The sequence below is a fragment of the Oncorhynchus mykiss genome, chromosome 19 (genome assembly GCF_057628025.1).
Source record: "Oncorhynchus mykiss isolate SJ-2025 chromosome 19, ASM5762802v1, whole genome shotgun sequence".
Classification (NCBI taxonomy): Eukaryota; Metazoa; Chordata; class Actinopteri; order Salmoniformes; family Salmonidae; genus Oncorhynchus; species Oncorhynchus mykiss.
The window spans coordinates 26,456,646-26,478,603 of NC_143040.1; the positions used below are offsets into that span (position 1 = coordinate 26,456,646).

The 21,958-nt window shown below is 44.0% G+C and overlaps 1 protein-coding gene and 1 long non-coding RNA gene across 2 annotated transcripts in view; one reads left to right on the top strand and one right to left on the bottom strand.

Moving 5' to 3' along the window:
* The window catches only part of LOC110497458 (melatonin receptor type 1A-A), a 56,758-nt gene that overhangs the window by 29,770 nt on the left and 5,030 nt on the right, over positions 1-21,958 (top strand). The gene's annotated exons all lie outside the window — the stretch shown is intronic.
* Positions 1,537-3,356, bottom strand: LOC149975150 (uncharacterized). The gene is made up of 3 exons (XR_016488860.1): positions 2,805-3,356; positions 2,509-2,693; positions 1,537-2,407 (listed from the first exon to the last, which is right to left on the bottom strand). It is a non-coding gene; the product is annotated as an uncharacterized LOC149975150 (long non-coding RNA).

Genomic DNA, 21,958 nt, shown 5'->3' on the forward strand with positions numbered 1-21,958 from the left:
CTCATCTCATATCGGCACCTAATTATCGTGATAATATCGTACCGTGAGGTCCCTGGCAATTCCCAGCCCTACTTTATAATATATTTAAGCATTACATTGTCATATGCTGTCAACAGTTTCTAATTCCCTGTCCAAACTGTCATAACAATATTAACTTATCCAGTATTGTCGGGGCAGAAGGCGTGAGAATAGAGTGAAATCATTTTGACTTCTTTCTTTTACAAAGAATCCTGGTCATTTTACATTGTTTAGTTCTCAAAGTGAGTTTAGACTTCTACCCCTGGTTATCCATACCCTAAATCTTCCTTGCCTCTCTTGCCACAGAGACACTGATCTTTGGTTAGTTTAGCATTTTACCCACTAACGGTTAAGGTTAGGATTGGGGGATGGGAAGCTGATTCTAGATCTGTACCTGGGAAACTTCACCTTAGAGCACTTTCCTACAAAGGGATGCCTTCCTTTGGAAGAGAAGTCCCAGATGGCATCCCAAGCCACGTCCTCAGAGCATTTGCAGACCAGATGGCTGGAGTGTTTACAGACATATTCAATCTCTCAATATACCAGTCTGTTGTCCCCAATTGCTTCAAGATGTCCACCATTTTTCCTGTACCTAAGGAAGCGAACGTAATTTAACTAAATGACTAACGCCCCGTAGCACTCACTTCTGTCATCATGTAGTGCTTTGAGAGTCTAGTTAAGGATCATATCACCTTCACCTTCCCCGACATCCTAGAGCCACTAAAATTTGGATACCTCCCAAACAGATCCACAATTGCCATTGCACTGCACACTGCCCTATCCCACCTGACTGCAGCTCAACCTTCAACACCATAGGGCCCTCCAAGCTCATCACTAAGCTCAGGGCCTGTCATGCCAAATAATGTCCACCTGCCAAAAAGTGTCACCCTCTGCATCACAATGGGACTCGATAAACTTTTAGGGTCCGTTGCTATATCAACGGTGTGATGACCTAATGATAAGAATTTTGGAGATCACGACAGCTTAAATGACGTTCCTTTCAACAAGGCTGATTCCCGTGACAATTTCGCTGTTTAGAGTTTAGTCGAGCTAATCAACAACGTGACTTTGTGCTGCTTTTGGGTACCTCGTTAACATTACAACATGAAATCCATGTCTTAGACTTTGCTACGTTTCGGAAATGGCAAAGGAAACGTGTAATCTGCTTGACACATTCAAGTTGCTTACCTTACAGCTCACGAAAGCAGCTAATTTACACTCCATTCATATCCGTTTGATTCATGCACTGGCTTGTCTGGCTGCCATGTTTTTTATTTTAACCTGCCTTTTCCTTATCGACACTGAAATGATAAAATTTCAGTAGTCCTCTATTGTGATTCATGTTGTTCTATCTCACATAGCTCATTAGCACCCCCCTGTGGTTGAATATATATGTATCTATATATATATATCTATATCTATATATATCGGGTCCTAGTATACAACAATGAATCATGTGGAACAAATAAATAAGGATACCTTACAACTTACAATAATGAACACCTTGTGAAACAGAGGTCAAAACTAACCTGGCAATATTTTGGATTTTAATACAAACGTTTATATATATTTTTGTACAATTGTGTCACTCACATGGCAATCAAAGACTAAAATACGTAATTCTGGTTCGTGGAATATTGAGGAGGTGGTTGCTGTGTGGGTGTGAGGTTCTGCCTGTCAGGGGGACTTGAAGAGGGAGACTGCAAAGTCCAGGCTCTGCTGCTCTCGTTGTTGTGTTTTTAGTTCATCTGTGTATCTCACATATTTTGTGCACCGTATGATAGAGCAAGAAAACTTTCTTAGCAGATAATGACATCATGACAACAACAGTAGCTGTAGATGATGTAATGAAAGTTGGAGGGTGGTTGGTAATGGAGGACATCTGGTGGATCCATGACTGGGTGTTGGATGGCAGAACCACTAGGTCCTGGAGAACAGGATCAAAGTTAAAGGGAACAGGGTAGGAGACAGACGTAAACAAGCAAACACACAGGTTACAATTTACTGTGAGAAAATCTGATGGATTAGTGCAGTGTTATGAATGGGAGATAAACACTTTTGGAAGGTATAGCCTACCTCAAGCTGGTCCCCCTCCGACTCAAAGCACAGGGAATCAGACTGATCCGAACTTACTGGTTCTGGTGAATGGGATACCCCCTGGGGGGGCTCGGGGAGTCGACGGTCTTAAAGTCATTTGGAGAGGTAAATTGAAGAGGTATATTTTTATAAGATCAGCATAACAACTGTTTCTTGCTTCCTCAAATGTCAAACAAAGCTTAATATACTTTGTCTATTGGGCTTCACCGAAGTGTAGGGCGTCAGTGCTTTCAATGGTCGACCATCAAACTGCTCCAACTGGAGAGGATTGTTGGCTTCCACCGAGGTAAACCTAGGAAGAGAAAAATATCAGTGTTAAGGAAGCTAAAACTATCTTCAGGTTATTTTGTGTGCAAATGAAAATAGTTTTTATCTGAGATTTTTTATATTCACCTTAATAGATGGTGACCCCAGCTAGGAGCAAAAGAGCAGCGAGGTTATCCAGTTCTCGCCTTCCTTTCGTCCTTCTTCCAAACCAGATAATTCGCCCAGATGTCATAGCACTTGGGCTCCTTCTTGATTCTGCTCCGATAGCTCTCCTTTTGTTTCTCCTGCGCCCTGTCGAGGTTCAGTCTTACCTTGATTGATAACAGGAATTTAAAAAAATTAGATTTCATATTACAATATACATGTCTTACATATCTCTCGGAGGGCCAGAAAATAAATGAACAGCAGACAATCATTTTTACCTGGTTAAAAACATCCACATCCTTCTCAGTCCGTGCCTGAAGGTAGTGCCTGAAGGTGGTCCTCAAAGGCATTTTGGTCTGGTTCGACAATTTCCACCACATCAGGTGGGGTCTCAGTGATCTGAAAGTACGTTATACAAACATAGAAATAGACAAACAACAACACTAAGTCAATCACAAATTTGAAAGACTACAGTATATACAATAATTGTATATAAAATTGCATTGTTTACCTCAGTCAACAGCTGCGGCTCCCGTCTGTACTCGGTGGAGGCCTGGATACTGTTGTTGTGTGCAAAGAGAATTACCTTCAGGTTGTTCTCCCACCCTTCCTGAAAGTCTGGTTGGTCCAGGAGGGGGTAGGAAAGTGATATCTATTGACAATGTAAGATATTGAAATACGTCTGATTATGTACCATGGAAAGACTAAAACAAATTGTAAAAAATAAATAAAAAACAAACCATTGGTGACAGAATATAACTTCCGTACCTTGTTCAAGATGACCTCAGGTGAGCCGTGGGTGTTGAAGATGTCCATCATTGCCTTGGAGGTGGCTTCGCCAGTCTCGTCCTTAATGGGTATCATACAAAATTAAATCTATTTTTGGTTTCAAGCACCCTTTTTAATGGGTTACAGAAGGGAATTTAGAGTTAAGCACGTACTCTTCCTTTACTAACCTTAATGGGTATCGCCTCCACCCTCTTAGTAAAGTGATCGGTAGCCGTCAGACACCAGCTGTTGCCATTCCTGGATTTCGTGAAGTGTTCAATGAGGTCCACCCCTAACATTTAGTGCAGATTTCCATATTTGTAAGGATACTGACACTCACACACACATTCTATAATATTGAACTCTGCTGTGGTCAAATAAAGCAACCATTACAAAACAACTTATCAGTGCAGAATTTGAATTGGGACACCTACTGATCGTGTGCCAGGGTGAAATAAGCTTCAACTCCGACACCACATTCTTCGCCTTCTCAAACTTCTGGCAGGCTAGACAGGGTACTGACCTTTAAGCAATAAGTGACAAATTGAAACATTGTGGGCTCTATGATATGACATTTATTGAAATCCTAATAATTTCAGATATAATAGAATGTGATTGATAAACAAAAGGTTATTTCACTTGCCCAGCTGTCCACCTCCTTGACAATTCCCCATTAGAAGAAGCGTAGGTTGATTTTGGCAATCATGCTCTTCACTCCGAAATGGCCAGAATGCATCTCGGTCAGTACGGCCTCTTTCTCCTTAGTAAAAATCGCCCTCCTGTATGGCTGGCCATCCTTCCCTCATAGGTACATGTGATTGCCTAACAAGATGGAAGAGAAATACTCTAGTCTAAGTACATTTGTACTTCTGCCTTTCGTTCTCTCTTTCTCTCTCTCGCTCTGTCTTTCTTTCTCACTTTCTTCCTCTCCCCCCTCTCTCTCTGTGTCTGTCTAGCAAAGACACCTAGTTTGGAATTACCATAATTGCTTGATCAAGTTTAACTTGTAGCTAGACACCTCAATATGACAGACATATAATTGGAGTCAATGGAATGGTATCAACCTCGTTACGTGTTTGATACCATTCCATTTACATTCCAGACATTATTATGAGCCATCCTCCCCTCAGCAGCCTCCACTGAACTATATGTTTAGCTAGCTACATGTAGATGACCAGTTAGCTAGATGGAAAACGGTTGTTGAAAAAATGGTTGTACATAGCTAAATCCGTCCAGTTACCTAATAGAAGTGAACTGCTTAATGTCTGAATGTTGCGCCTCTTGTCGAGATCAGTGGTGCCTTCATAGTACTTCGCCTAGTTGTAAAGATAAAAGAAAATCTCCTCGAGGGATGCCATTGAAACGCAAGCTACATTCAAACAGAAAGCTACAATAACAGTTACAGTAGCTAGCTAGCTAACATTAGCTAAATAAAACTGTTTGGCCAGCTAGCTGGCTACCTGACTAGGCAGGCTGAGGTAAATAAGTTGCTAGCAATGTCAATCTAAAAACATCTTAAATGATTTCTTCCTATTTAACAATAATTTCTTATATGAAGACAAATAAATGGTAAAGTAAGAGTGTTCTACTAGAACTTCCCGCACCCTCCTTCCTTCGTGATCCCTACGAGGTAAAATAGAGTCAAGCAACCAGCATAGCATAGCAACGGACGCTCAGAATTTTGTTCTAGCTACAACCCTTGCAATAGAAGCTAGAACTTATCGAATCCCATTGTGATGCAGGGAGGGGGGGGGGGACACTTTATGGCAGGGGAACACTATTTGGCATACCAGGCCCTGAGTCTGTACCCCTCCCTGTGCAACTGGGTCTTGGACTTCCTGGCGGGCCGACCCCAAGTGGTGAAGGTAGGCAACAACGCCTCCGCCACGCTGATCCTCAACACGGGGGCCCCTCAGGGGTGCATGCTCTGTCCCCTCCTGTAGCCCCTGTTCACCCATGACTGTGTGGCCACGCACGTCTTCAGCTCAATCATCAAGTTTGCTGACGACACAACAGTGGTAAGCCTGATTACCAACAACATGAGACAGCCTACAGGTGAGAGCCCAACACATCATCGGGGGCACACCGACTGCCTTCCAGGATATCTACAACACCCGGTGTCACAGGAAGGCCAAGAAGATCATCAAGGACCTCAGCCACCCGAGCCACGGCCTGTTCACCACACTACCATCTAAAAGGCAGAAACAGTACAGGTGCATCAAACTGGGACCTAGAGACTGATAAACAGCTTCTATCTCCAGGCCATCAGACTGTTAAACAGTCACCACTAGTAGGCCTTTGCCCAGTACAGTGCCCTGAACCTTATTCACTGTTAATAGCAATCTACCACCCGGTACCTCTACCTTGCACTTTAGAGACTGCAGGCCTATGTACTTTCATAATGTTTAATAAGGTTTACATACTGTTTTACCCATTTTAGATGTATATACTGTATTCTAGCCATGGCTTATCCTACTTATCCTAATATAAAAGGTGTGTACTGCTGTACACAGCTTTTATATTAATATACTGTCCATAATGTCTATAGACACCAATATAAATAATATTATATTTTGTATATTCTGGACTCTGAAATTGCTAATTCTGATATTTCTTAATTTCTTTCTTTTAATTTTTGGGATTATGTGTGTATCGTTTTGCATTGCTGGGTATTATTGCTGCACTGTTGGAGCTAGAAACACAAGCATTTCGCTTCACTTGCGATAACGTCTGCAAATCTGTGTATGCGACCAATAAACAGATTTGTTTTGATTTGACGTACAATCCATGTTCTGGGTCTCAGTGTTCTGAGCTCTAAATTCCCATTGCACACGTGTGGCATGAGTTGGAGTGTTAATCTCAATGTCCTGGCTAAATTCCAAACCTGGCCCTCAGTTTCCAATGGGCTCATTCAACCTCTCTATTCCTGTCGTATTTGTAAATGAGAATGTGCTCTTAATTAACTTAATTTCCTAGCTCCCTAGTAGCTGACCGGTTCGACTGATATCCTTTATTTCAGTCCTGGGCTCAGATTCACAAAACACTTCTTACGCAAAAACTTAAGAAATAAGAAGTTCATAAGTTAGTTCGTAAGTGCAATTCCCCAACAATATCATAAAATTGAGTGATTTTCTCAGGAACTTCTCAACGATGTTTGTTGCTTGGCAAACATTTTAGCTAGCTAGCTATCTAGCTAGCAATCTTGTTAGCATATTTCTTACTTAGATTACTGTTCTAAAACATGTTCTTGGGTTTAAAATAATCAATACGGAAAATTTCAGATGACGTTTGTGAGTGAATTAAACATGTTCAATTGCTTTTTCTCTCACTGCCCTGAGTTTAAGACAAAGGGTATCTTGGAATTAAGAACATTTCCAATAACTTCATTTTCAAGAATCAAATGTATTCTTAACTTTTTGCTTAAGGAGAAACATAAGAAATAGCACAAGATAATTTCCAATAAACTTTTTGAGGAATAGCAACTTTGCTTAACTTTATTCTTAAGTCTATAGTTAAGGAAAAAATGGCAGTTAAGAATTAAGAAGAAATGTCTTAAGAAGGTTTTGTGAATCTAGGCCCTGGACCTGTCTAGGCCCTGGACCTCTATACCGGAGTATGTAGTTAATTACTTGCATCAGGTGTATTAGTACTGTCCTAGAACGCATACCCTGTGGTTCCCCCCAGGACCTTGATTGAAAAGCCCTGCTCATTACTCTAGAATCTGGAGGCACCTTTTGACTTCACACCATGTCAGGTGAAGATTCAAAGGGGGTGGAGCTCCACTAGTATAGGATGTGTGTGCATTTAGCCCAGACTCAGTTGAGCTGTATCTACAGACTGAGAATGACTAATTCATCATTTATCTGGTTTAGCTCTCTCGGCACACTCCCAAACTGCAACGCTCAGCTCCGTCTCCCAAGTCTCTCCTGGTGGTGTGTGTTTGTGTGTGAGGCCGCGGTTTCCCTGGAACATTCTGCCCAATTCTGTTTGCTAAGTTTCTGCCTGCTGGTATGTTTCTAATCACCACCCAAGAGTTGTCCGTGTTTTCAAACGTTGAACTCTCTAAGACCTGATGACTTGTGCTGTAGGTCCCTGAGGTAATAGCTCAGCAGGCTAAAACACTGTTGTGGCATTCAGGATCTCTCCAGTGTGAGTATCTCTGTATCTCCACTGTGTGTGTGTGTATCTCTGTCTCCAGTGTGCGTCTGTGTGTGTGTGTTTGTGTGCCTCTCTCCAGTGTGTGTCTAAGCACTCTTCAATGTTTCACATTGTTCACAAAAGTTCCAAGATAGCATAGAAGTGCAGACATGGTTTGATGTTCTCCCATGTACATTTTTGTATTTTTCGTCTTTTTTTGTATATATTTCAAATTTATTTTCAATATCTTTTCCATTTTTAAATTAAATATACCTTCCGGTAACCCGCCTCGCCCAATGTGATACGGATCTGCTATTTTTAGACCTTATAGCCAGAACCTCCATCAGGAGCTAGCCATCAGAAGCTAATCAGCTAATAGCTAACTAGCTTTTTAGTCATTGTCAGCCACTGCTAGCGGCCTTTACCTTCTGCACAGACACTAGCCGCTTTTAGCCTGGATAATACTTGCCAGCCTGCCAGTATCGGACTGTTTTCTCCACTACAACACCAGATTCCTGCCGTAAGCCCTGGACCATTACTTCCTGCCACCGAGTGTCCCAGCCCCGAAGCTAGCTCTGAGCCATGCCCACCTCCCGGCCTGCTCAGTGATCACTCGGTTACACAGCTGATGCCTCCCGGACTCTACCCCAACATGGCTAGAATCCACTACCCCACCGGATCCTTGCCTTAAGCTCTGGACCTTTGCAACGGATCATCACTGCTAGCTAGCTGCTACCGAGTGGCTATAGCGGCTAATGTCCCTGTCCCGAAGCTAGCACCAGTTAGCCGCGAGTCAGGCGCATCTCCCGGCTAGCAAACAAAATTACTAGAATACCTCTTTCGCCAACTGGCCTAGACCCTTTGTCGACACGGCGCCCCGCCAAACCACCACGACTGGTCTGCCGACGTAACTCCATCCACTGTGCCCTCAACCGGACTTCGGAGCAGACGCTTTTACTAGCCCCAGCCTGCTAACTTTAAACGCTGTGTCTCCTGCTTGCTAGCGTAGTAACAACTACCCCGGCTTCCCTGTTTCATCTATTGCTGTTCACTGGACCCTATGATCACTTGGCTACATAGCTGATGCCTGCTGGACTGTTCATTGATCACGGTACTCCATTTTGTTTATTTATTTTTAAAATATTTTTTAAATATTTTTTATCTGTCGGCCCCAGCCTCGAACTCAGGCCCTGTGTTTAGTTAACTGACTATCTCTGCCCATTCATCACCATTTTACCTGTTGTCTTAGCTGATTAGCTGTTGCTGTCTTACCCGTTGTTGTCTTAACTAGCTCTCCCAATCAACACCTGTGATTGCTTTATGCCTCGCTTTATGGCTTTCTCAAATGTCAACATGCCTTGTATCCTGTTTTTTAGGAGAGTTATCATTGTTTTACTTTACTGCGGAGCCCCTAGTCCCATTCAACATGCCTGAGATACCTCCTTTGTCCCACCTCCCACACGTGCGGTGACCTCACCCAGCATTACTAGCGTGTTCTGAGATGCAACCTCTCTTCTCATCACATCAATGCCTGGGTTTACCTCCACTTTACCCGCACCCCACCATACCTCTGTCTGTACATTATACTCTGAATCTATTCTACCACGCCCAGAAATCTGCTCCTTTTATTCTCTGTCCCCAATGAACTAGACGACCAGTTTTGATAGCCTTTAGCCGTACCCTCATCCTACTCCTCCTCTGTTCCTTGGGTGATGTAGAGGTTAACCCAGGCCCTGTGTATCCCCAGGCACTCTCATTTGTTTTCTTCTGTAACCGAAAAAGCCTTGGTGTCATGTATGTTAACATCAGAAGCCTCCTCCCTTACTCACTGCTTTAGCACACTCTACCAACCCTGATGTCCTTGCCGTGTCTGAATCCTGGCTTAGGAAGGCCACCAAAAATTCTACAACATTTTCCGCGAAGATAGAACTGTCGAAGGGGGAGGAGTTGCAATCTACTGCAGAGATAGCCTGCAAAGTTCTGTCAAATTTCCCAGGTCTATGCCGAAACAGTTCGAGCTTCTAATTTTAAAAATGAATCTCTCCAGAAATAAGTCTCTCACTGTTGCTGCCTGTTTATAGACCCCCCTCAGCTCCCAGCTGTGCCCTGGACACCATATGTGAATTGATTGCCCCCCATCTATCTTCAGAGTTCGTTCTGTTAGGTGACCTAAAGTCCTACAATCGAATCTAGATGCCCTCAATCTCACACAAATTATCAACAAACCCACCAGGTACAAACCTAAATCCGTAAACATGGGCACCCTCATAGATATGATCCTGACCAACTTGCCCTCCAAATACACCTTTGCTGTTTTCAATCATGATTTCAGCGATCATTGCCTCATTGCCTGCATCAGCTATGGGTCCGCGGTCAAACGACCACCCCTCATCACTGTCAAACACTCCCTAAAACACTTCTGCCAGCAGGCCTTTCTAATCGACCTGGCCCGGGTATCCTGGAAGGAAATTGACCTCATTCCGCCAGTCGAGGATGCCTGGTCGTTCTTTAAAAGTAATTTCCTCACCATCTTAAATAAGCATGCCCCTTTCAAAAAATGTCGAACTAAGAACAGATATAGCCCTTGGTTCAGTCCAGACCTGACTGCCCTCGACCAGCACAAAAACATCTTGCTGCGGACTGCACTAGCATTGAATAGTCCCCGCGATATGCAACTTTTCAGGGAAGTCAGGTACCAATACAGCTCCCAAAAAGTTTTGGGACACTGTAAAGTCCATGGAGAATAAGAGCACCTCATCCCAGCTGCCCACTGCACTGAGGCTAGTTAACACTGTCACCACTGATAAATCCACGATAATCGAGAATTTCAATAAGCATTTCTCCATGGCTGGCGATGCTTTCCTCCTGGCTACCCCAACCCCGGCCAACAGCTCTGCACCCAACGCAGCTACTTGATCAAGCCTCCCCAGCTTCTCCTTCACCCAAATCCAGATGGCAGATGTTCTGAAAGAGCTACAAAACCTGGACCTGTACAAATCAGCTGGGCTAGACAACCTGGACCCTCTCTTTCTAAAATGATCCACCGCCATTGTTGCAACCCCTATTACCAGTCTGTTCAACCTCTCTTTCGTATCGTCCGATATCCCAAAAGATTGGAAAGCTGCCGCTGTCATCCCCCTCTTCAAAGGGGGTGACACTCTAGACCCAAACTGTTGCAGACCTAAATCCATCCTTTCCTGCCTTTCTAAAGTCTTCGAAAGCCAAGTGAACAAACAGATCACTGACCATTTCGAATCCCACCGTACCTTCTCCACTGTGCAATCCGGTTTCCGAGCTGGTCACGGGTGCACCTCAGCCACGCTCAAGGTACTAAACAATATCATAACCGCCATCGATAAAAGACAGTACTGTGCAGCCGTCGTCGTCGACCTGGTTAAGGCTTTCGACTCTGTTAATCACTGTATTCTTGTCGGCAGACTCAACAACCTTGGTTTCTCAAATGATTGCCTCGCCTGGTTCACCAACTACTTCTCAGACAGTGTTCAGTGTGTCAAATCGGAGGGCCTGTTGTCCGGACCTCTGGCAGTCTCTATGGGGGTACCACAGGGTTCAATTCTCGGGCCGACTCTTTTCTCTGTATATATCAACGATGTCGCTTTTGCTGCGGGTGATTCCCTGATCCACCTCTATGCAGACGACACCATTCTGTATACATCTGGCCCGTCTTTGGACACTGTGTTAACAAACCTCCTTATGAGCTTCAATGCCATACAATTCTCCTTCCGTGGCCTCCAACTGCTCCTAAATGCTGGTACAACTAAATGCATGCTTTTCAACCGTTCGCTGCCCGCACTCGCCCGCCCATCGAGCATCACTACTCTAGACGGTTCTGACTTAGAATATGTGGCCAACTACAAATACCTAGGTGTCTGGCTAGACTGTAAACTCTCCTTCCAGACTCATATTAAACCTCTCCAATGCAAAATAAAGTATAGAATTGGCTTCCTATTTCGCAACAAAGGCTCCTTTACTCACGCCACCAAACATACCCTCGTAAAACTGACTATCCTACCGATCCTCGACTTCGGCGATGTCATTTATAAAATAGCCTCCAACACTCTACTCAGCAAACTGGATGCAGTCTATCACAGTGCCATCCGTTTTGTCACCAAAGCCCCATATACCACCCACCACTCTATGCTCTAGTCGGCTGGCCCTTGCTACCAATTCGTTGCCAGACCCACTGGCTCCAGGTCATCTATAAGTCTATGCTAGGTAAAGCTCTGCCTTATCTCAGCTCACTGGTCACAATAACAACACCCACCCGTAGCACGTGCTCCATAAAGGTATATCTCACTGGTCATCCCCAAAGCCCACATCTCCTTTGGCTGCCTCTCTTTCCAGTTCTCTGTTGCCAATGACTGGAACAAATTGCAAAAATCACTGCAGCTGGACACTTATATTTCCCTCACTTTAAACATCAGCTATCTGAGCAGCTAACCGATCGCTGCAGCTGTACATAGCCCATCTATAAATACAGTGCCTTGCGAAAGTATTCGGCCCCCTTGAACTTTGCGACCTTTTGCCACATTTCAGGCTTCAAACATAAAGATATAAAACTGTATTTTTTTGTGAAGAATCAACAACAAGTGGGACACAATCATGAAGTGGAACGACATTTATTGGATATTTCAAACTTTTTTAACAAATCAAAAACTGAAAAATTGGGCGTGCAAAATTATTCAGCCCCCTTAAGTTAATACTTTGTAGCGCCACCTTTTGCTGCGATTACAGCTGTAAGTCGCTTGGGGTATGTCTCTATCAGTTTTGCACATCGAGAGACTGACATTTTTTCCCATTCCTCCTTGCAAAACAGCTCGAGCTCAGTGAGGTTGGATGGAGAGCATTTGTGAACAGCAGTTTTCAGTTCTTTCCACAGATTCTCGATTGGATTCAGGTCTGGACTTTGACTTGGCCATTCTAACACCTGGATATGTTTATTTTTGAACCATTCCATTGTAGATTTTGCTTTATGTTTTGGATCATTGTCTTGTTGGAAGACAAATCTCCGTCCCAGTCTCAGGTCTTTTGCAGACTCCATCAGGTTTTCTTCCAGAATGGTCCTATATTTGGCTCCATCCATCTTCCCATCAATTTTAACCATCTTCCCTGTCCCTGCTGAAGAAAAGCAGGCCCAAACCATGATGCTGCCACCACCATGTTTGACAGTGGGGATGGTGTGTTCAGCTGTGTTGCTTTTACGCCAAAGATAACGTTTTGCATTGTTGCCAAAAAGTTCAATTTTGGTTTCATCTGACCAGAGCACCTTCTTCCACATGTTTGGTGTGTCTCCCAGGTGGCTTGTGGCAAACTTTAAACAACACTTTTTATGGTTATCTTTAAGAAATGGCTTTCTTCTTGCCACTCTTCCAAAAAGGCCAGATTTGTGCAATATACGACTGATTGTTGTCCTATGGACAGAGTCTCCCACCTCAGCTGTAGATCTCTGCAGTTCATCCAGAGTGATCATGGGCCTCTTGGCTGCATCTCTGATCAGTCTTCTCCTTATATGAGCTGAAAGTTTAGAGGGACGGCCAGGTCTTGGTAGATTTGCAGTGGTCTGATACTCCTTCCATTTCAACATTATCGCTTGCACAGTGCTCCTTGGGATGTTTAAAGCTTGGGAAATATTTTAGTATCCAAATCCGGCTTTAAACTTCTTCACAGCAGTATCTCGGACCTGCCTGGTGTGTTCCTTGTTCTTCATGATGCTCTCTGCGCTTTTAACGGACCTCTGAGACTATCACAGTGCAGGTGCATTTATACGGAGACTTGATTACACACAGGTGGATTGTATTTATCATCATTAGTCATTTAGGTCAACATTGGATCATTCAGAGATCCTCACTGAACTTCTGGAGAGAGTTTGCTGCACTGAAAGTAAAGGGGCTGAATAATTTTGCACACCCAATTTTTCAGTTTTTGATTTGTTAAAAAAGTTTGAAATATCCAATAAATGTCGTTCCACTTCATGATTGTGTCCCACTTGTTGTTGATTCTTCACAAAAAAATACAGTTTTATATCTTTATGTTTGAAGCCTGAAATGTGGCAAAAGGTCGCAAAGTTCAAGGGGGCCGAATACTTTCGCAAGGCACTGTAGCCCATCCAACTACCTCATTCCCATATTGTTTTTATTTACTTTTCTGCTCTTTTGCACACCAGCATTTCTACTTGCACATCATCATCTGCACATCGATCACTCCCGTGTTAATTTGCTAAATTGGAATTACTTTGCTACTATGGCCTATTTAAATAAAGGTGACATAAAAAAAAAACTCTGTGTTTGCTCCCCCCCAATCCCACAGTAGGCGAGATCACACAATGCGGTATAGAAACTAAAAGTGGCATCAAAAGTGCCGCACACGTTGTGCCACCAAATCGGGCAAATGTGTTTAAAAACCAATACGGTCCTGATACCGGGAGCCCGGATTCAATGGAATAGTGATGAGTGGGGCTTTCTGAAAGCCCAACCCCACGTTTAGGCCTGGACCCGGTACTTCTCTGTCTCCTGCGAGGCAGCTCTTCAGGGTGGGAGGGGTGTCTTATTAGGGTTGTGGCGAAACTCGTAAGTATCGTGGCAAGGAAACAAAACATGAAGCGAATTTAATCTCTGAAGAGAAACAGTCCTGATGTTCACCTGGAGTCACATTTGTTTGTTTCGCAAGCTCCCAAGTGGCGCTGTGGTCTAAGGCACTACGTCTCAGTGCAAGAGGTGTCACTGCAGACCCAGGTTTGATTCCAGTCTGCATCACAACTGGCCGTGATTGGGAGTCCCTCAGGGCGGTGCACAATGTCCTGGAATTAGGGTTAGGGTTTGGCCGGGCTAGGCCATCATTGTAAATAAGAATTAGTTCTTAACTGACACACCAGAGGTCCATTTAGCGAAGAGAAGTCACCTCAGACAGGCCCTGCTCCTGAGCTCCCATCAGCATCAGATATGAATTTAAAATGGAAAATTAATGTGTTCATGCAACAACAACAAAAAGTTGCATCAAACAGTATCGCATCAATTTGTTCCCCTAATCATACCGAATTGTTTCAAACTAAAACATATAGTTTCTGTATTATATCGGAGCATATTGAATCGTTCATCAAAGGAGAGATGCACATCCCTAGTGTGTGTGTGTGTAGTTGTATTACTATCTGTGTGTGTTGCTATGATTTAATCTGTTTTAGGGTGTGTTTATGTGTGCGTGTGTGTGTGAGAGAGAGAGAGAGAGAGAGAGAGACAGAGCTTATGTATTTTTGGGGCCTTTCGCCGAGCTGTCAGATAAGTAATTACAGGAGTATCTGAGCTCTCTGGGATGGAGGGAGAGAGTGGTGGGAGGCAGGCGAACGGATGGGATCTACTCACTGTTGTGGAAAATAGGATTCATTTTCATGTTGAATTGAAGATAGTGGATCGTTTTTTAATATAGGGATTAATAAATGTGACTAAATGCTCAGAATTCCGGATAAGGTTTTGGCACGGCTATGATGGTGAGCATGTTGCATAAACATGGTCAGAGACTTGGAGGTTAGAGGAGGTCCTGGCTGTGTGGTGGCAGGACAACAACCTCTCACTCAACATGATCAAGATCATGTGATCAAGACACGTGATCAAGGAGATGATTGTGGACTACAGAAAAAGGAGGACTGAGCACGCCCCCATTCCCATCGACCGGGCTGTGGTGGAGCAGGAGTAGGTAGCCTACACACACAGGGCACACACACTGGAATAGATTTTCAGCTGGCAAGCAGACACTGGAATATGTTTCTGAGTGACAGAGCGAGGACTTTGCATACGTGCTTTGTGCGTTTTTTGTGGGACTGGAAAAAAATGCCTGGAGCTAAAATAACTTTATTAACTGGTTACCGTGCTTTTAAAATAACGGTTCTATTCCGGCACATTATAGATCACTTCCATCCCCAGCTCTGATTCTGTTTCTCAAAAAATATAATTTTGAGGTTTTCGGGTTCTGTTTCCTGAACCGGTTCCAACCCTTGCTAGTAGTTGCAAAATGGAGCCCAAACTCTGCATAATGGGTTTCCTATATGCAGGAAACCCACTGGGCACAGATGTAAGTTCAACGTTTTGATTTACATTTGGTTGAGTTGTCAACTAATGTGAATTCAACAAAACATTTCACCATTGTATTGGATTTAGGTGAAAAAAAATGAAATTCCCTTACATTGATGCCTTTTTCAAAAATCCTATCAGTTCTCCACGTTGATTCAACGTCATCGTTGAATTTTTGTTGTTGAAATGACATGGAAACAACGTTGATTCAACCAGTTTATATGGGAAGGAAGAAAAAAGGAGGGGAAAACCTCTTCTCTGTATAACACGATGCTACGGGTTTTCTGTCCATTCTTCTTAATTAGTGTTCGCGTTCCACCACCTAATGAGTTTGACTGCAATATATGGTTTGTTAGCCTGTTAGCCACCTAGCGTTCCTTGAGAAAAAAAACATTGAGAATAGCCCCAGAATCACTTCCAACTAAGACCTCTACCACGCTCGTGTCCTGTAATCCTTGTGTCCTGGCTGAACTTTCAGTTTGTTTCCCCCCTATCTGAGTCACCTCATCAGTCCCCTACTGTGCCGTGCCCAGGCTTGCCTCTCCAAATCAAAACTCACACACCCACTCAAAACAAATTCACCTGGGTGTCTAATGGGAGGTGGAGGGAAGGTGATAATCGCACTGTGTTGGCTGTGGACAACACTTTGATTCCTGCTGCTAGGCCATCCCTGGCCTGTATCCTTATGCCACAAAGCTGAAAATCAAAGGGCCCCTTTCGAAAATAATGGAGTTGGCCCCTGGGGCTTGCCCAAAGCACCCGGGCAGGTGCCAACTCTCCTGTGATACTCCTGATGTGGTGACCATCATTACAGTCGACCTCTGGTGGGACACGGAAATCCCTTTGATCCTCTGATATTTAACAGCAGAAAAAGGGTTGATGGGACGGGAAACTTAGGACCGAATGGGGTTGTGTTTGTGAACCCACTCAGTATGGATCCAGAAACGGGCAGCCTTGCTATTTGACATCCTTTTCTCTAGCGCACAGTCCAGCACAGTGCAACACAGTGCCAGTGTAGGGTCCTAGTTTTGCATTCACAGTGCCCAGGAAGTGGATCAGGGACTGCAGCTGTGGTGCACTGGGGGCGTGGTTCTGTGAATATATTTTTCTCTTGCTACTGTATCTGATGGTGGATATCTGAAAAAATACAGATTGATGCCGAAGGGGATGGCTGCCGTTTTACAATCCCGTAACCAATTGTGCTGTTGTGTATGTTTTTTCGCGTTATTTGTAACTTATTTTGTACCTAATGTTTCTGCCGAGAGCTTCTAGATATCAGGACAGCGATTACTCACCCCGTACTGGAGGAATACTTTTTCTTCAACGAGTCAAACGGGAAGGATTTAATTCAGACGCCCGACAAGGTCCCCATCCCGGTCATTCGCAGGAGAAAGAGACAGATCCGTCGACGAGAGGGTAATCTACCTATACCTTTGGTTCTATTATCCAGCGTTCAATCAATCGAACTACGATCACGTATATCCTACCAACGGGACATTAAAAATTGTAATATCTTATGTTTCACGAGTCGTGGCTTAATGACGACATGAATAACATACAGCTGGCAGGTTTTAAGCTTTTTCGTCAGGATAGAACAGCGGCCTCTGGTAAGACAAGGGGTGGCGGTCTATGTATATTTGTAAACAACAGCTGATATACAAGGTTTTGCTCGACTATTTACCCTAGAGAGTTTATCTGTATTTTTCAAAGCTGTCTTTATACCACCACAAACCGATGCCGGCACTAAGACAGCACTCAATGACCTGTATACGGTCATAAGCAAACAAACCAGAGGCGGCGCTCCTAATGGCCAGGGACTTTAATAAAGGGAAGCTCAAATCCGTTTGACCTAATTTCTATTAGCATGTTAAATGTGCAACCAGAGGGAAAAAAACTCCAGACCACCTTTACTCCACACACAGAGACATGTACAAAGCTCTCCCTCGCCCTCCATCAAGGAGCTGGACTCTAACCCGGAAGCTTATAAGAAATCCTGCTATGCCCTCCGACGAACCATCAAACAGGCAAAGCGTCAATACAGGACTAAGATTGAATCATACTACACCGGCTCCGACACTCGTCGGATGTGACAAGGGTTGCAAACTATTACAGTCTACAAAGGGAAGCACAGCCGCGAGCTGCCCAGTACACGCGAGCCTACCAGATGAGCTAAATTACTTCTATGCTCGCTTCGAGGCAAGTAACCCTGAAGCATACATGAGACCATCAGCTGTTCCAGATGACTGTGTGATCACGCTCTCTGTAGCCAATGTGAGTAAGATCTTTAAACAGGTCAACATTCACAAGGCCGCCGGGACGGATTACCCGGACGTGTACTCCGAGCATGCGCTTACCAACTGACAAGTGTCTTCACTGACATTTTAAACCTGTTCTTGACTGAGTCTGTAATACCAACATGTTTCAAGCAGACCACGGTAGTCCCTGTGCCCAAGAACACTAAGGTAACCTGCCTAAATGACTACAGACCCGTAGCACTCACGTCTGTAGCCATGAAGTGCTTTGAAAGGCTTGTCATGGCTTACATCAACACCATTATCCCAGAAACCCTAGACCCACTCCAATTTGTCTACCTCCCCAACAGATCCACAGATGATGCAATTTCTATTGCACTCAACTCTGCCCTTTCACACCTGGGCAAAAGGAACACCTATTTGAGAATGCTATTCATTGACTACAGCTCAGCGTTCAACATCATAGTACCTGCAAAGCTCATCACTAAGCTAAGGACCCTGGGACGAAACACCTCCCTTTGAAACTGGATCCTGGACTTCTTGACAGGCCGCCTCCAAGTGGTGAGGGTAGGTAACACTTCCACCATGCTGATCCTCAACAAAGGGGCTCCTCAGGGGTGCTCGCTCAGTCCCCTCCTGTTCACTCATGACTGCATGGCCAGGCATGACTCCAACACCATCATCAAGTTTGCAGATGACACAACAGTGGTAGGCCTGATAACCAATAGCGATGAGACAGCCTATAGGGAGGAGATCAGAGACCTGGCCGTATAGTACCAGGACAACAACCTCTCCCTCAACATGATCAAGACAAAGAGATGATTGGGGACTACAGGAAAAGGAGGACCGAGCACGCCCCTATTCTCATCAACGGGGCTGCAGTGGAGCAGGTTGAGAGCTTCATGTTTCTTGGTGTTCACATCACCAACAAACTATCATCAAACTATCATGGTCCAAAAACACTAAGACAGTTGTGAAGAGGGCACGACAAAGCCTATTCCCCCTCAGGAGACTGAAAGATTTTGGTTCTCTCTGCTTCCTCACGGCAAGCGGTATCGGAGCGCTAAGTCTAGGTCCAAGAGGCTTCTAAACAGCTTCTACCCGTAAGCCATAAGACTCCTGACCAGCTAATCAAAGGGCTACCCAGACCCGTCTTTTACGCACTGCTATTCTCTGTTTATTATTTATGCATAGTCACTTTAACTCTACCTACATTACCTCAAATACCTCAATTACCTTGACTAACCGGTGCCCCCAGACATTGACTCTGTACCGGTTCCCCTTATATAGTCTCGCTATTGTTATTTTACTGCTGCTGTTTAATCATTTGTTATTTTTTATTTTTTTTCACTTAACACTTTTTTTAATCTTAAAACTTCTTTAAGCATTGTTGGTTAAGGGCTTGTAAAGTAAGCACTTCACTGTACGGTTGTATTCGGCACATGTGACAAATACAATTTGATTTTGTGAGCAGCTGAGGTAAGGTGCAGTGGTGCCCGGGGATACGACAAGCCGTGACCCACATGGCTTACCCAACCCACACCCCCCTCAGGGCCTCAAGTACAGTAGCCCTTACACAACAGGCCAGGGCCCCATGTGAAGCAAGTAGTGCTGAGCGATTAACCGAAATGTCGCTAATTTTCATTTTTTTTTACAACTAATTGACCGACACCCGTTCAATGATTTTAATTCCATTTTGCTCAAGATTGATAGCTGATATTCAGCAGTCATAAAAGTATGCCTTATTTACTTTGAAGAACTGCTACAGTTTTCAACCCATATAATCATATAATCAAAATATTATAAAAAAAAAATAATTGAACAGAAACTGAACTGACCTCAAAAAGCACTAATCGTTCAGAACTAGAAGCAAGATGAGTGTTTGGGAAAATTACGCAGCTAATGTGTTATTGTGTAGCAGTCAGTACATCATAACAGCTAGCTAGCCTAAAACGCACCTTTTCAGATCCTCGTGTTGGACTGAATCGTAATTTCTCTGTCATAATGATACACTGAAGATGTTGTCTGGGGTTGTTACACCTGCAGGCCAGTGCTGCATCTAGAACGGTGACACAAACAGCCTTTGTCACGCCGTTCAGGTATGAGAAAATACGATACCTTAACTAGCGCCCATTCACCGGTTTGATGTTTTCCGTCTATGTTTTCGGAGGAGAGGTTGCAATTAACATTGGAGACGCCAAAACGTCACAAATGAAGGATGGTGTAATCGGAGTGACAATATGACAGTGAACAACTCTGCCCGGGGGTGGGGGGTGGGGGGTTCTGTCTGGCTCCACGACCAACATGGCTGGTCCTGTCATCTCGCTTCATTGCCACCAGCTGTGTGGGCCATGTTGACATCCAGTGTGACACCACCCATGGTGTTTTGTCATCGCGGCTTCCTTCAGCTTCCCGAGGAGAGACAGTGAGTGCGCCGGACAGGTACATGCACAGCGTATGATCCTCAAAGCCGCGACACGCTGTGGTCTAGCGGTCCGTAAAAATTGACTAGCAGCCCGGCAAATTGAGAATGAGATCGGGAACTAGGGAGGATGAGCAACTTTGGTGGAATTTTTTTGTGGCATGTTCTGTGAGTAGGTGCAATTTGCGATTCAGTTGACTCAAGTTTATTTGAGTATTGTTAAACCACAGCGCTATCACACCCTAGGATTCGTCCTGCTGTGCCGAACACTAAGATAAATAAATAGGGAATTGGAAGAACTTGACGATTGCTTTCTGATTTCCACGAATATAACAGTGAAAATCATTTCCTTGATAGGTCTTCAAGCGCCCATAAAAAGTACTTTGTTTTACTTAACAAAATGTAAATGTGCACAGAATTAAAAACTCACTCTTGTCTGAAGAGTTCTCTCTGAATACAGACAGAGGGAAGCACCCTGACCTGACAGTCTGTCTGCAAGACATCTTATGCCAAAAGCTGCACCCTTGTCTGAGAGAAAAAGAGACAGAATCCCAGATGTCAAGTCAAAAGCACTCTCCGAAATGTCACGAGCTAGGTAAGGGCCTTGAAATATCTGGGGTAATGTGAATCTCTTGGGGCTGCAGTCAGGTTCTCTCTTCTCTCCTCTGGCACTAGTCCGCCCCGTGTGACAGCTCTTGACTCCTGTGATTTATTAACTGGTAGCAATGACAGTTCACGTGCGGTAGCTTACCGCAGAATCAGCTTTCATTTATACTGTCTCTAATCGTAGGATTTCTTTTGTCTGTGTCGTCTTTTGTGGACGTCTTGTGTATTCCATTGTTGCTTTGTATTCTTTCATCTTTTCCTTTGTTATGTCTGCTGGTGTGAACTGGTCGAATGCCAAATGTTTACATATTGCATATAAGATAACCTATTGCGTTTTATATGTTCTACAAGGTTGTGGTGCTTTATGTATTGATTGCAATTGCAGAATCTGCCTATGCCCAGAGAGAGCGAGAGAGAGAGAGAACAAACCAAGCAGGCAAGCCCAAATCTACCAAATTATTCTGACTGGTTAAGGCAAGGGTTAAGGTTTGGTTTTAGGTGAAAACAGGAAAAAAATAAAAACCCAGAGCATAGCACTAGGATTACACCTGTGATCCTCGGAGCCACGTGCCTACTTGATGCATGCTCACGTTGCCTCTAGTGGATGGTATCGAAGGCGCCACCTGACGTCCTGGGGACCTGGACAGAATATTGAAGTAATATCTGGTGTGATCCTGCTGATACTCTACACTGCTTGCATTAACAGATTGTTTCACCGTGCTTTCTGGGGACTGGCTATTTTCATTTCTAAGCCGTTCGTTTTATGGTCTCCGCTCTTGAAATAGCCTTAGTAGCGAGGAGAGAACAGATTAACTCTGGAGAGGCGGGCCTCATCATTCATGCCTGTCACCAGCCCTCATTCATAAACACAATATCTGCAAATCCAATAATGTCACAAAAGTTTTTGTTTGTTTGTTTGTAGCCATCATATTCTATCTTTGTTGTGCTGGTGGCAGCGGTGGGATATTTTGGGTTAATTCCAACTAGTCCCTACTAAATACCCGCAATGTCCATCTGTGACACATATACATTTTATTGACTTAATACGCCAGTGTTACCACATTACTTTTGTGAAAGAAACACTTGAACTATTAACCATTTTATCAATGGCCAAGAACAGAAGGTGAACGTTAAATGCGAAGTTACAATTCATGAATGTCAGATAT